A 12,511-nucleotide genomic window follows, 5' to 3' on the forward strand; every position below is an offset into this window, starting at 1 on the left:
TGGCAGAGAGATAGAGACGCAAGGAGAGACAGAGACACAGGGAGGGAGAGCCGGTGAGATACGGAGCGAGAGTCAGAGAGAGGGAGGGAGAGAAGGAGATGGGGCGGGGGGTGGGCGGCCGAGATTGGGCGGCGAGCAGAGACAGACACAGAGATAGGGAAGGAGAATCAGAGAGACAGGGACGGAGAGACAGAGACGTTGAGGCAGAGACTGAAAGACAGGGAGGGAGAGGCAGGGAAACAGGTAGGGAGACGCCGAGAGACTGGGAGGGAGAGACCGAGACACAGAGAGGGAGACACGGAGACAAGGATAGTGATATCTAGACAGCATGGGAGAGACAGAGAGGGAGGGAGACCCAGAGACAGGGAGGTAGAGACAGAGAGACAGAGAGGGAGGGAGACCCAGAGACAGGGAGGGAGAGACTGAGAGACAACGGGCTGCGGTGTGGGAGTGGTGGGACCTGTTCGCGGAGGGGGCTGGTGGTGGGGCCTCCTACGGGTCAGGTCTCCTCCGGGCGACTCAGAGAGGGTGTGGGGCCCCTCCACCGGGGCTCAGAGAGGGTGCCAAGCCCATCCGGGCACGCTCAGAGGGGTTTGGATGCAGGCACCATCCACCTTCAGGGCACGGCCTTGGGGCGGTGGCTTGAGGGCCTGGGTGGCTGGGCCCCAGGAGCGCCCCCAAGGCCCTTGGCTCTTCCTCCTCTCCCCTCCTCCCCTCCCCCCCTCCGCCCCTGCTCACCGTCCCCCCCTTGCCCCTTCAGCCCCCGCCCCACTTCCCCCCTTCCCCCATTCCCAAGCTCCCCAGGCTCGCCAGGAGCACGCCCGCCCCCCCCCCCTTCATCCATATCAGATGAGTATTGCGATTTCTGAAACTTTTGAATTTTGAAAGCATTCCCTTTTCTCCACATCCTCTCCAACATTTGTTGTGTCCTGTCTGGTTCTTGTTCCCCATTCTCACAGGTGTGAGGTGGTATCTCATTGTGCTTTTGCTATTTCCCTGACGGCCGGCGTGCGGAGCATCGTCTCGTGTGCTTGTTGGCCACGTCTGTGTCTTCCTGTGTGACGTTTCTGTTGGTGTCTTTTGCCCCTTTCAGGGTGGCACACTTGGTTTCTCTGCTGTTGAGATGAAAAAGTTCTTTAGAGATCTTGGATAACTGGCCCTTTATCGGACGGGTCATTTGCACATATCTTCTTCCATTCTGGAGGTTTGTCTTTTAGTTTTGTTGAGCGTTTCTTTTGCTGTGTGGAAGCTCCTCATCTTGATGAAGTCCCAGTGATTCATTTTGGCTCTGTTTCCCTGGCCTTCATGGATGTGTCTTGCAAGAAGTTGCTGTGGCCAAGTTCAAGAAGGGCGTTGCCTGTGTTCTCCCCTAGGAGTTTGATGGAATCCTGTCTCACATTTAGATCTTTCATCCATTTTGAGTTTCTCTTTGTGTACGGTGGTGTGAGAGAATGGTCCAGTTTCATTCCTCTGTGTGTGGCTGTCCAACGTGCCCAGCAGCCTTTACTGAAGAGACTGTGTTTTTTCCAGTGGATGGTCTTTCGTGCTTCGTCGAATGTACGGTCTTGACGGTAGAGTTGAGGGTCCACTTCTGGATTTGTCTCTTCTGTGCCATTGACCTGTGTGTCTGTTTTTGTGCCAGTACCACACTGTCTTGATGAGCACAGCTTTGTAGCTCGACCTGAAGTCCGGCATTCTGATGCCGCCAGCTGTGGTTTTCTTTTCTCATATTGCCCTGGGCATTCAGGGTCTTTTCTGATGATTCCACACACTAATCTTCCGATGATTTGTTCCAGCTCTCTGAAGAGAGCCCGTGGTATTTCTGATGATAGGGATTGCGTTCCATGTGTAAATTGCCCTGGGTCACGTGGACATTTTCCCAATATATGAATTCTTCCAATCCAGGAGCATGGAATGGTTTTCCATCACTTTGTGTCTTCCTCAATTTCTTTCAGAGGTGTTCTGTAGTTTTTTGGGTAGGGATCCTTTACCTCTCTGGTTAGGTGTATTCCTAGGTATCTCATGCTTTTGGGTGCAATTGTCACTGGGACCGACTCCTTCAATTCTCTTTCTCCAGTCTCATCGTTGGTGTATGGAGAGGCCAGTGATTTCTGGGCATTGATTTGGTATCCTGCCACGCCGCCGATTTTGCTGCTGTTTGAGTTCTGGCAATCTTGGGGTGGAGTCTTTTGCGTTTTCCAGGTAGGACATCATGTTTTCGGCGAAGAGGGAGAGTTTGTCTACTTCTTTGTGGATTTGAATGCCTTTTTTTTCTTTTTGTGGCCTGATTGCTGAGGCCGTGAGGTCTAGCTGTATTTTGAGTAGCCGTGGTGAGGGTGGAAGTCCCTGTCTCGTTCCCAATCTCCGGGAAAGGCTCCCAGTGTTTCCGCATTGAGGATGATTATTTGCCGCGGGCTTTCCTTTCCGTCGATGGCTTTGGAGATGCTGAGGAACGTTCTCTCTGTCCCTACACTCTGAAGCGTTTGGATCAGGAATGGATGCCGTATTTTGTCAAATGCTTTCTGTGCATCTCTTGAGAGGATTTTCTGGGAGGGGTCACAGACAGGGAGGGAGAGATAGGGATGGGGGAGACACAGCGAGTGAGAGACAGAGAGACAGCATGGGAGAGATGGAGACAAGGCGGGGAGACGGAGGGAGGGAGGGAGGGAGGGACAGACACAGAAGTAGAATCCATGAGCCAGGGAGGGACACACTGAGAGACAGTGAGGAAGATAGAGAGAGACAGAGAGACCCAGAGACGGGGAGGGAGACCGTGACACAGTGAGGGACACAGAGACAGGATGGAGAGAGAATGAGACAGGGAGGGAGAGACCGAGAGACAGGAAGGTGGAGACACAGAGACAGGGAGGGAGAGACCGAGAGACAGGGAATGAGAGCCAGAGCCAGGGAGGGAGACCGAGACACAGTGAGGGAGAGACCGAGAGCCAGGGTGAGAGAGCCAGGGAGGGATAGACAGAGACAGGGATGGAGACACACAGACAGGGAGGGACAGACCGAGGCAGGGAAGGGTAGACAGAAGTGGAGGGATGGACAGAGACAGGGAGGGAGCCCCCAGACAGGGAGGGAGAGATAGATAGAGATGGGCAGGGAGACGGAGAGAAAGCGAGGGGGAGACTGAGAGACAGGGAGGGAGAGAGAGAGATGGAGAGAGGGAGGAGCAACTGAGAAGAGGGGGGTGAGAGATCGAGACAGGGGCAGAGACACAGGACAGGGATGGAGGGATCCAGAGACAGGGAGGGAGGGACAGACAGACCAAGAGACAGGGAGGGAGAGATGTGACAGACGGGAGAGACCATGGTGCAGGGAGGGAGACCAAGAGACAGGAGGGGAGACTGAGACAGGGAGGGAGAGTCAGAGACAGGGAGGGAGGAGAGACTGAGACAGAGATGGGATGGAGAGAATGAGACAGGGAGGGAGACAAGTGAGAGACCGAGAGACAAGGAGGTAGACACAGAGACAGGGAGGGACAGGCCAAGATAGGGAGTGAGAGAAGAAAGACTGGAGGGAGAGAGAGAGAGACAGACAGGGGTGGAGGGGAGTGGGAGAGAGACAGGGCCAGACCCCAGTCCCGGAGGGAGAGACAGAGACCGGGTCAGAGGGACAGGGAGGGAGACACAGAGCCAGAGAGAGGCTTCGTGCCTCCCTGAGCAGGAGTCCCTCGGGACTGAGCGGGTGGCACTGAGCAGGTGGCGCAAGGCCTCGGACCCGGCGCCCCGACCACACTAGCGTGGGGAGGCAGAGGCGGTCTCTGGTCCCCTCTAGGCTCCAGGGAGGGCCGGCTGCTGTGGGGGGGGGCTTGGCCGGTAGCTTGGCCAGGGCGTGGCCGGGGCGTGGCCGGAGCTTGCCCCAGCACCTGACCCGGAGCATGGCCTGAGGGGGGCCAGGGCGTGGCCGCGGGAGGAGCTGGGCCCAGACATGGAGACCCGACTGGACCTGATGGACCCGACCCAGCCATCCCCCTGGCAGGAGGTTGCGCGGCCGGGCCACCGCTCCAGGCCCGCGGTTCCCGGCGCTGCGGGCTCCCGGCAGCGGCTCTGCAGGCCTCGGCCCCGGCTCGCAGGTCCGCGTGGGCCCCGGGAGGCGTGAGGGGCCCCGGGATGGCTGTAGGAGAGGCATCTGGCCCTCGCGTGTGGCGCGGCGGGTGTCTGGGAGGGACCGCGCGGGGGACAGCGGGCCTCGGGGGCCGCACGGAGGCGCCCCCGTGGCGAGGGCCACCAGGGTGCCCAGCAGAGGGCTGCGCGGGGGGAGGCGGGGCGGGACCTGTTGGCGGAGGGGTTGGCGGTGGGGCCTCCTCCGGGCGGCTCGGGGAAGGTGCGGGGCCCCTCCCCCGGGGCTCAGGGAGGTGCCGGGGAACCCATGCGCGCGCGCTCAGAGGGCTTAGGGTGCAGGCACCGTCCACCCTCAGGGCACGGCCTTGGGGCGGCGGCTTGAGGGCCTGGGCTGCTGGGCCCCAGGAGCCCCCCCAAGGCCCTGGCTCTTCCTCCCCGCTCTCAGGTGCCTCCTGAGCGCCCCAGCCTGGCCGGGAGCCCGCCCCCCGCCTTGGTCCCTATCAGGTGAGTATGGCTCCCTCTGACACTGTTGAATTTTGAAGCGTTCCCCTTTCTGCGCATCCTGTCCAACGTTTGGTGTTTCCTGTCTGGCCAGTGCTGCCCATTCTCACCGCTGTGAGGTGGGATCTCCTTGTGGCTTTGATCTGTATTTCTCTGATGCAAATGCAGTGATGTGGGCACTTTCTCATGGGCTTGTCGGCCACGTCTGTGTCTTGCTCTGTGCCGTTTCCATTGGTGTCTTTTGCCCATTTCCGGATTGGATGGTTGGTTTCTCTGCTGTGGAGTTGAATAGGTTCTTTCGAGATCTTGGATGCTGACCCTTTATCTGAAGGGTCAATTGCACAAAGCTTCTCCCATTCTGGAGATGGTCTGTTGGTTTTGTTGAGTGTCTCTTTGGCTGTGCGGAAGCTTCTCATCCTGGTGAAGTCCCAGTAGTTCATCTTTCCTTTTGTTTCTCTGGCCTTCATGGGTGTATCTTGCAAGAAGTTGCTGTGGCCAAGTTTTGGATGGGCGTTGCCTGTGTTCTCCCCCAGGGTTTTAATGGAATCTCCTCTCACATTTAGATCTTTCATCCATTTTGAGTTTATCTTTGTGTCTAGTGTGAGACAGTGGTCCAGTTTCCCTCCTCTGCATGTGGCTGTCCAGCGTTTCCAGTGGCATTTATGGAGGAGACTTGTCTGTTTTCCAGTGGATGGTCTCTCAGGCTTGGTCGAATATATGGTCTTGACCATCGAGTTGAGGGTCCGCTTCTGGATTCCTCTTCTGTTCCATTGGTGGCTGTGTCTGTTTTTGTGCCTGTACCACACTGTCTTGGTGAGCACAGCTTTGCAGCGCAACCCGAAATCCGGCATTGTGCTGCCCCCCGCTGTGGTTTTCTTGGCTACTATTCCCGTGGCCATTCGGGGTCCTTTCTGATTCCACACAAATCTTCCGATGATCTGTTCCAGCTCTCTGAAGAGAGTCCGTGGTATTTTTGATCGTAATTGCGTTAATTGTGTAAATTGCCCACATTGACGTTTTCCCAATATTCATTCTCCGGATCCATGAGCATGGAATAGTTAGCCATCTCTTTGTCTTCCTCAGTCTCTTTCAGACGTGTTCTGTCGTTTTTCGGGTTGAGATCCTTTACCTCTTTCGTTAGGTTTATTCCTAGGTAGCTCATGCTTTTGGGTGCCATCGTAAATGGGGTCGACTCCTTAATTTCTCTTTCTTCAGTCTCATCGTTAGCATCTAGAAAGGCCACTGACTTCTGGGCATTGATTTTGTACCCTGCCACACTGCCGAATTTGCTGTATGAGTTCTAGCAGTCTTGGGGTGGAGTCTGTTGGGTTTTCTAGGTGTCCGGTATCATGTCATCTGCGAAGAGGGAGAGTTTGACGTGTTCTAGGCCGATTTGAATGCCTTTTAGTTCTTTTTGTTGCCTGATTGCTGAGGCTACGATGTCTAGTGTTATGTTGAATAGCAGTGGTGAGAGTGGACATCCATGTCTCCTTCCTCATCTTCTTCGGGGAAAGGCTCCCAGTGTTTCCACTTTGGGAATGATAATTTTCTGTGGGCTTTTCGTAGACGGCTTTGAAGATGCTGAGGAACGTTCCCTGTATCCCTATACTCTGAAGCGTTTGGATCAGGAATGGATGCCGTATTTTTTCAAATGCTTTCTCTGGATCTCTTGAGAGGATCACCTGGTTCTCGTTTTTTCTCTTGTAGATCTGATCAGTCACATGGAGTATTTGACGAGTGTAGAACCAGCCTTGCGTCCCAGGGATAAATGCCACCTGGTCATCGTGAGTAACTTCTCAATGTACTGTTGGATCCTATTGGCTCGTATCTTTTTTTTTTTAATTTTCTTTTTATTTATTTATGATAGAGAGAGAGAGAGAGAGAGAGGCAGAGACACAGGCAGAGGGAGAAGCAGGCTCCATGCACTGGGAGTCCGACGTGGGATTCGATCCCGGGTCTCCAGGATCGCGCCCTGGGCAAAAGGCAGGCGCCAAACCTCTGCGCCACCCAGGGATCCCTATTGGCTCGTATCTTGTTGAGAACTTTTGCATCCGTGTTCATTGGGGATATCGGTTTATAACTCTCCTTTTTGGTGCGGTGGGGTCTTCTTCTGCTTTTGGACTTAAGGTGATGGTGGCCTTATAGAACGAGTTTGGAAGTATTCCGTCTCCAGAAGCTTCAGCTGGCCTCACTGTAGTCTCTGTGGCAGGCTCTTGATTGGGTTCAGGATGTGGCTCAGTGGCCAAAGTCGTTCGCTCCACTGAGGCAGGTGGCAGGTCCGGCATGTGCGGGAACCCGAAAGCATGCACCTGGGCGTGCTCTTCCTCCAGGGTGGCCATGGGTACAGGTAGCTCTTGCATGTTGGCACAGTGAGTCAGAGGTGTTACCACCACGTGCATTGGTTTGGTCTCAGCAGCCTGGCTTCTCGGCTCGAGCCGTGACCAGCTCGATCACCTCTGGCCCTGAAGCTTAAAAGGCTGCGAGGTAGGAGCTGGGGCCGGTTGTTGAGGTGGTTCAGGATATTGCACCGGGGCGGACACTAGTTGCTCCACTGATCCGGGTGGCCGCACTGGCATGTGTTGGACCCTGATAGCACGCGCCGGGACATCATCTACCGCGAGGGTGGCCGAGATTACAGGTGGGTCCTCCTTGTCGGGAGAGTGAATCAGAGGTGTGACCACCTCGTGCATTGGCTTCGACTCCTCAGCTGGCATCTGCACTCTGGCCAAGCACTCAGCACCGACAGCCCTGCCCAGCTCGATCACCTCAAGCCCAGAAGCTTTATTAGGCCCCACCTTCGGAGCTGGGGTGGCCTGCTGACATGGTTCATGATGTTGCTCAGGGGCCGAAGCTGGTTGCTGCACTGAGGCAGGTGACTCCTTTGGCAAGGCATTCCGGGGACATTGATAGTGGGTGCCCGGGGTAGCTCTTCTTGCAGGGTGGCCAAGTGTGCAGGTGGCTCCTCCAGGTCGGACATTGAATCAGAGGTGTGACTGCCATGTAAATTGTCTTGGCCTCAGCAGCTGGCATCTCGGCTCGGGTCAAGCACTCAGCACCAACGGCCACGCCCGGCTCGAACTGCTCAGGCCTATAAGCTTCAGCTCGCCCCCTTGTAGTAGCTCTGGTGGGCTCTTGATTTCCTTTAGGATGTTCCTCAGTGGCGGAAGTCGGTTGTTCCACTGAGTCAGGTGGCTGCTCCGTCATGTGGGGGATCCCGATAGCATGCCCCTTGGCGTGCTCTTCCTCCAGGGTGTCCGTGGGAACAGGTACTTTTTCACATTTCAAATACATTATTGCATATTTCCTTATGTTAAAAAAATAACTGAGTCCATGGCTTAAAAATTCTTATTTACTGATGCTATTAAATCTTTCCCCCAACGATCTACGGCATTTAATGTAGTAGTGAAATTGTTCATATCGATGCCTCCGGCAGCTTTTCCTTCTGTACTTGTGGTGTTCCTGTTTATATCATTCGGATATCTTTTGAAAAACAATGACATTCTTTAGAACCCTGAAGATTTCCCCGGTGTTTTTTTTTTTTTTTTTTTTTTTTTTAGTTTCATATATTTCCATTTATTGGACCTACTGAATACATCAGTTAAATGTTTGCTTATTTTAAATAAGCCCTTTTCTTTGTTTTGAATTTTTAATTTTTTATTGGAATTCAATTTGTCCACAAATAGCACAACACCCAGTGCTCATCCCGCCACTTGCCTCCTTCATTGCCCATCTCCCAGTCACCCCACCCCCCCACCCACTTCCCCTTACACTACCCCTTGTTTGTTTCCCAGAGTTAGGTGTCTCCTGTTTTGTCACCCTCACTGATACTTTCACTCATTTTCTCTGCTTTGCCTTTATTCCCTTTCACTAATTTTTATATTTCCCAAATGAATGAGACCACATAATGTCAGTCCTTCTCCGATTGACTGTTTTCACTCAGCATAATGCCCGGGAAAGCCGCACCCCAATGTTTATAGCAGCAATGTCCACAGTAGGCAAACTGTGGAAGGAGCCTCGGTGTCCATCGAAAGATGATGGATCAAGAAGCTGTGGTGTGGCGGGCAGTCATGGCGGCTCACCTAAAGAAACGAGTGTACGAGGAATTCACTTAGGTGGTCCAGCAACAACAGGAGGAAATTGCAACCAAGAAACTGTGATTGACAAAACCAAGGAGATCTGCAGCACTCCTCGTAGATCTGTGTAAAGCTCCCTCCCCAATGGATGTTTTGCAGTATCTACTCCAGTTTTCCAGAAAGCCTGTTGAAGCAGAAAGTGTGGAAGGAGTAGTCAGGATTCTCTTGGAACATTATTACAAGGAGAATGATCCATCTGTGAGACTGAAAATTGCATTATTGTTGGGTTTATTATTAAAGACTGCAGGATTTTCACCAGACTGCTTTATGGATGATGCCATTAACATCCTGCAGAATGAAAAGTCTCATCAAATCCTTGCTCAACTGTTGGACACCTTGCTTGCAATTGGCACCAAACTCCCAGAGAATCAAGCTATCCAGATGGGATTAGTTGATGTAGCCTGCAAGCACCTCACAGATACGTCTCATGGTGTAAGAAATAAGTGCCTGCAATGACTTGGCAATCTTGGCTCTTTGGAGACAAGTGTGACAAAAGATGGAGAAGGCCTAGCTGTCAGAGATGTCCAGAAGATTACAGGGGATTACTTCAGTGACCAAGACCCACGTGTCAGAACAGTGGCTATAAAAGCCATATTGCAGCTTCATGAAAGAGGACTGAAATTACACCAAGCAATTTATAAGCAGGCCTGTAAATTGTCATCTGATGACTATGGACAAGTGCGCAGTGCTGCAGTCCAACTTATCTGGGTTGTCAGTCAGCTCTATCCTGAAAGCATTGTCCCCATTACTTCTTGTAATGAAGAAATTCACTTAGTTGATGAGCATTTGGAAAAATTTGTCCCATGGTCCGTGATGGCTCCTGGGTGGTTCGAGTTCAGGCTGCAAAGCTATTGGGCTCAATGGAACAAGTCAGTTCTCATTTCTTGGAGCAGACGCTCGACAAGAAGCTCATGTCAGATCTCAGGAGAAAATGCACTGCACATGAACGTGCCAAGGAACTTTACAGGTCAGGAGAGTTTTCCAGTGGCAGAAAGTGGGTAGGTGATGCTCCCAAAGAAGAAATAGATACAGGAGCTGTGAACTTGATTGAGTCAGGAGCTTGTGAAGCCTTTTTTCATGGATTGGAAGATGAGATGTATGCGGTCCGCATTGCTGCCGTGGAGGCTCTCTGCATGCTGGCCCAATCTTCACCTTCTTTTGCAGAGAAGTGCCGCCCTGATTTCCCGGTTGACATGTTTAATGATGAAATTGAGGAAGTACGTCTACAGTCCATACACGGCCTCAGAAAAATTTCTAATAATATCACTCTCCGAGAGGATCAGCTTGACAGTGTCCTGGCTGTGTTAGAGGATTCGTCCAGAGATATTCGAGAGGCTGGCTCTTCACGCACTTTTATGCTGTACTAATGTTTCGACTAAAGAAGGGATTCATCTTGCACTGGCGGAGCTGCTGAAAAATTTAACCAAGTACCCTACTGATAGGGACTCTATATGGAAGTGCTTGAAGTTTCTGGGAAGTCTGCATGTAACCCTGGTGCTTTCCTTGGTGCCAGAGCTCCTGAGCACCCATCCATTTTTTGACACAGCTGAACCAGACATGGATGACCCAGCTTACATTGCAGTTTTGGTTCGTATTTTTAATGCTGCTACAATCTGTCCAACAATGCCGGCACTGTTCTCAGATGATACCTTCAGGCATTATTCCTCCCTCCACGACAGTCTTTCTCATCTTGTTCCTGCCTTAAGGTTACCAGGTAGAAAACTAGTGTCATCGGCCGTTTCTCCCGGTATTGCGCCCCATGAGGACCCGTCGCATCAGTTCCTGCAGCAGAACCCTAAAAGGGTGTACAGTCTTCAGAGCACCGGGACCCTCAGGGAACCCAGAAGCTGCTGGAGTTCACCATCCGGGATCTGCAAAGACTTGGAGAACTTCAGTCTGAACTAGCAGGAGTTGCTGACTTCTCGGCTACCTATCTTCGGTATCAGCTTCTTCTCATCGAGGCCTTGCAAGGAAAGCTGTGGAATGTGGCTGCCCCTTTATATTTGAAGCAGAGTGACTTGGCCTCCGCAGCAGCAAAACAGATCATGGAAGAGACCTACAAAATTGAGTTGATGTACAGTGGTGTGGAGAAGAAACAGGTGGTGATTATACATCACCTGAGGCTGCAGGCCAAAGCCTTGCAACTTATAGTAACAGCACGGACTACTCGAGGAGTTGACCCCTTATTTGCGATGTGTGAAAACTTTTTACAGGAAGTGGACTTTTTTCAGAGGTGTTTTATTGCTGATTTGTCCCCACTTACAGGACAGCTTTGTGGAGAAACGTGTTGACCTTATGCCCCGACTCATGACATCCAAACCTGTGGAAGGGGTCAAAATTCTACAGACCATGCTGAGGCAGAGTACCTTCTTGCACCTCCCCCTTCCAGAGCAGATCCACACACTTCAGCCACCATCATTGAGCCAGCAGGCGAGTCAGACAACCCTTTGCGGTTTACATCTGGATTGGTTGTGGCCCTGGATGTCGATGCGACCCTGGAACATGTGCAGGCCCCTGAGAGTGCTGTGAAGGTCCAGGTCTTCTATCCAGATGGCCAGGCTCAGAGGATTCATCCTAAGCTGGCAGACTTGCGGAATCCTGGCCCAGGGCGCCACCGGCTTATCACTAAGGTGTACCTCTCCCATACTGCCTGGACAGAACCATGCCAGGTGGAAGTGAGGCTGCTACTGGCCCACAACTCCAATTCCCGCATTCCAAAATCCCCCTGGAATGAAGGTGGCAAAGTGTCACCCCAGGTGGAAACCAGCATCGAGGGCACCATCCCCTTCAGCAAGTCTGTGAAAGTTTACATACTGCCCAAACCCGCAAGGCGCTGAGTCACAAGCATTGTGTAGAGCTGAAGCTGAGACAGACCTTCTCAGGTAGCAGAGTGAGCCAGAAGCCTAGAGCACTTCACCTGGAGCCGGCGTATGCGCATGAGCACCATCACCTTTATCGTCTCACCTGGTATCAAACACAAAATAAATTACTTTGCATTAAAAAATCAAAAACCTTCAAGTCCACACCTCTTCCTTCCCTGACTCCCCTCCCCCACCTCTTTAAAGTTGAGAAAACAACAACAACAACAAAAGAAGCTGTGGTCTATGATACAATGGAGTATTACTTAGCCATTAGAAACGACAAAAGCCCTGTAAGGAGAGTGACGTTTGGTTCTACCAAACGTAGACGTTTGGTGTCTACCCAACATGTTGGGTTCATGTTGTTGTACGTGTGTGTGCAGCCAACCAGCAGTGCTCGTTAGGTACCAGATCATCTACTAAGAAGTGTGTTTTACTCAAAACCAGGAAAGAGGAGAGAGAAAGAACTAGTTTCGAGAGCTTTTTGATTTGGAAAAAGCATTCCAAATATCACGATTTTCATTATACAGTAAGGGAGTAGCTTCCTTTCTGTGTTCATTCTCGTGAGGATTAACGATAGAGGGAGTCCTGTGAAATGAAGACCACTTTGTATTCCAATTTAATTCCTGGAATTTCTTAATTGTTTCTTTCTTTCTTTCTTCCTTTTTTTTTTTTTTTTTTTTTGGTTTTTACTGACATTTGAAAAACTGAAAAACTTCTAGCTCATAACTTTGTTGCATTTCAGGTCCCCTGCAGCAACGAAAGGAAATCGTCGTATTTGGACTAGAAGTTTAAGTGAGTCCTAAAGTATTGGAAGAAAATTCTAACATATACATTGAAGTTCTACAAGGAAAAGTTTGAGTTTAAACAAAAGAGCCTGAGCTAATTCTTCCAGAAGGTTTGTTACCTTGAATTCAGAGCCCTTTTACGAGATATTAGAAAAATAAGT

At 51.6% G+C, this 12,511-nt stretch overlaps 1 pseudogene; it reads left to right on the plus strand.

Moving 5' to 3' along the window:
- The first annotated feature begins 8,355 nt into the window (after positions 1-8,355).
- Positions 8,356-11,799, plus strand: LOC140599640 (integrator complex subunit 4 pseudogene; annotated as a pseudogene).
- The last annotated feature ends 712 nt before the right edge of the window (positions 11,800-12,511 follow it).

This window comes from Vulpes vulpes, chromosome 7, assembly GCF_048418805.1.
Source record: "Vulpes vulpes isolate BD-2025 chromosome 7, VulVul3, whole genome shotgun sequence".
Lineage (NCBI taxonomy): Eukaryota > Metazoa > Chordata > Mammalia > Carnivora > Canidae > Vulpes > Vulpes vulpes.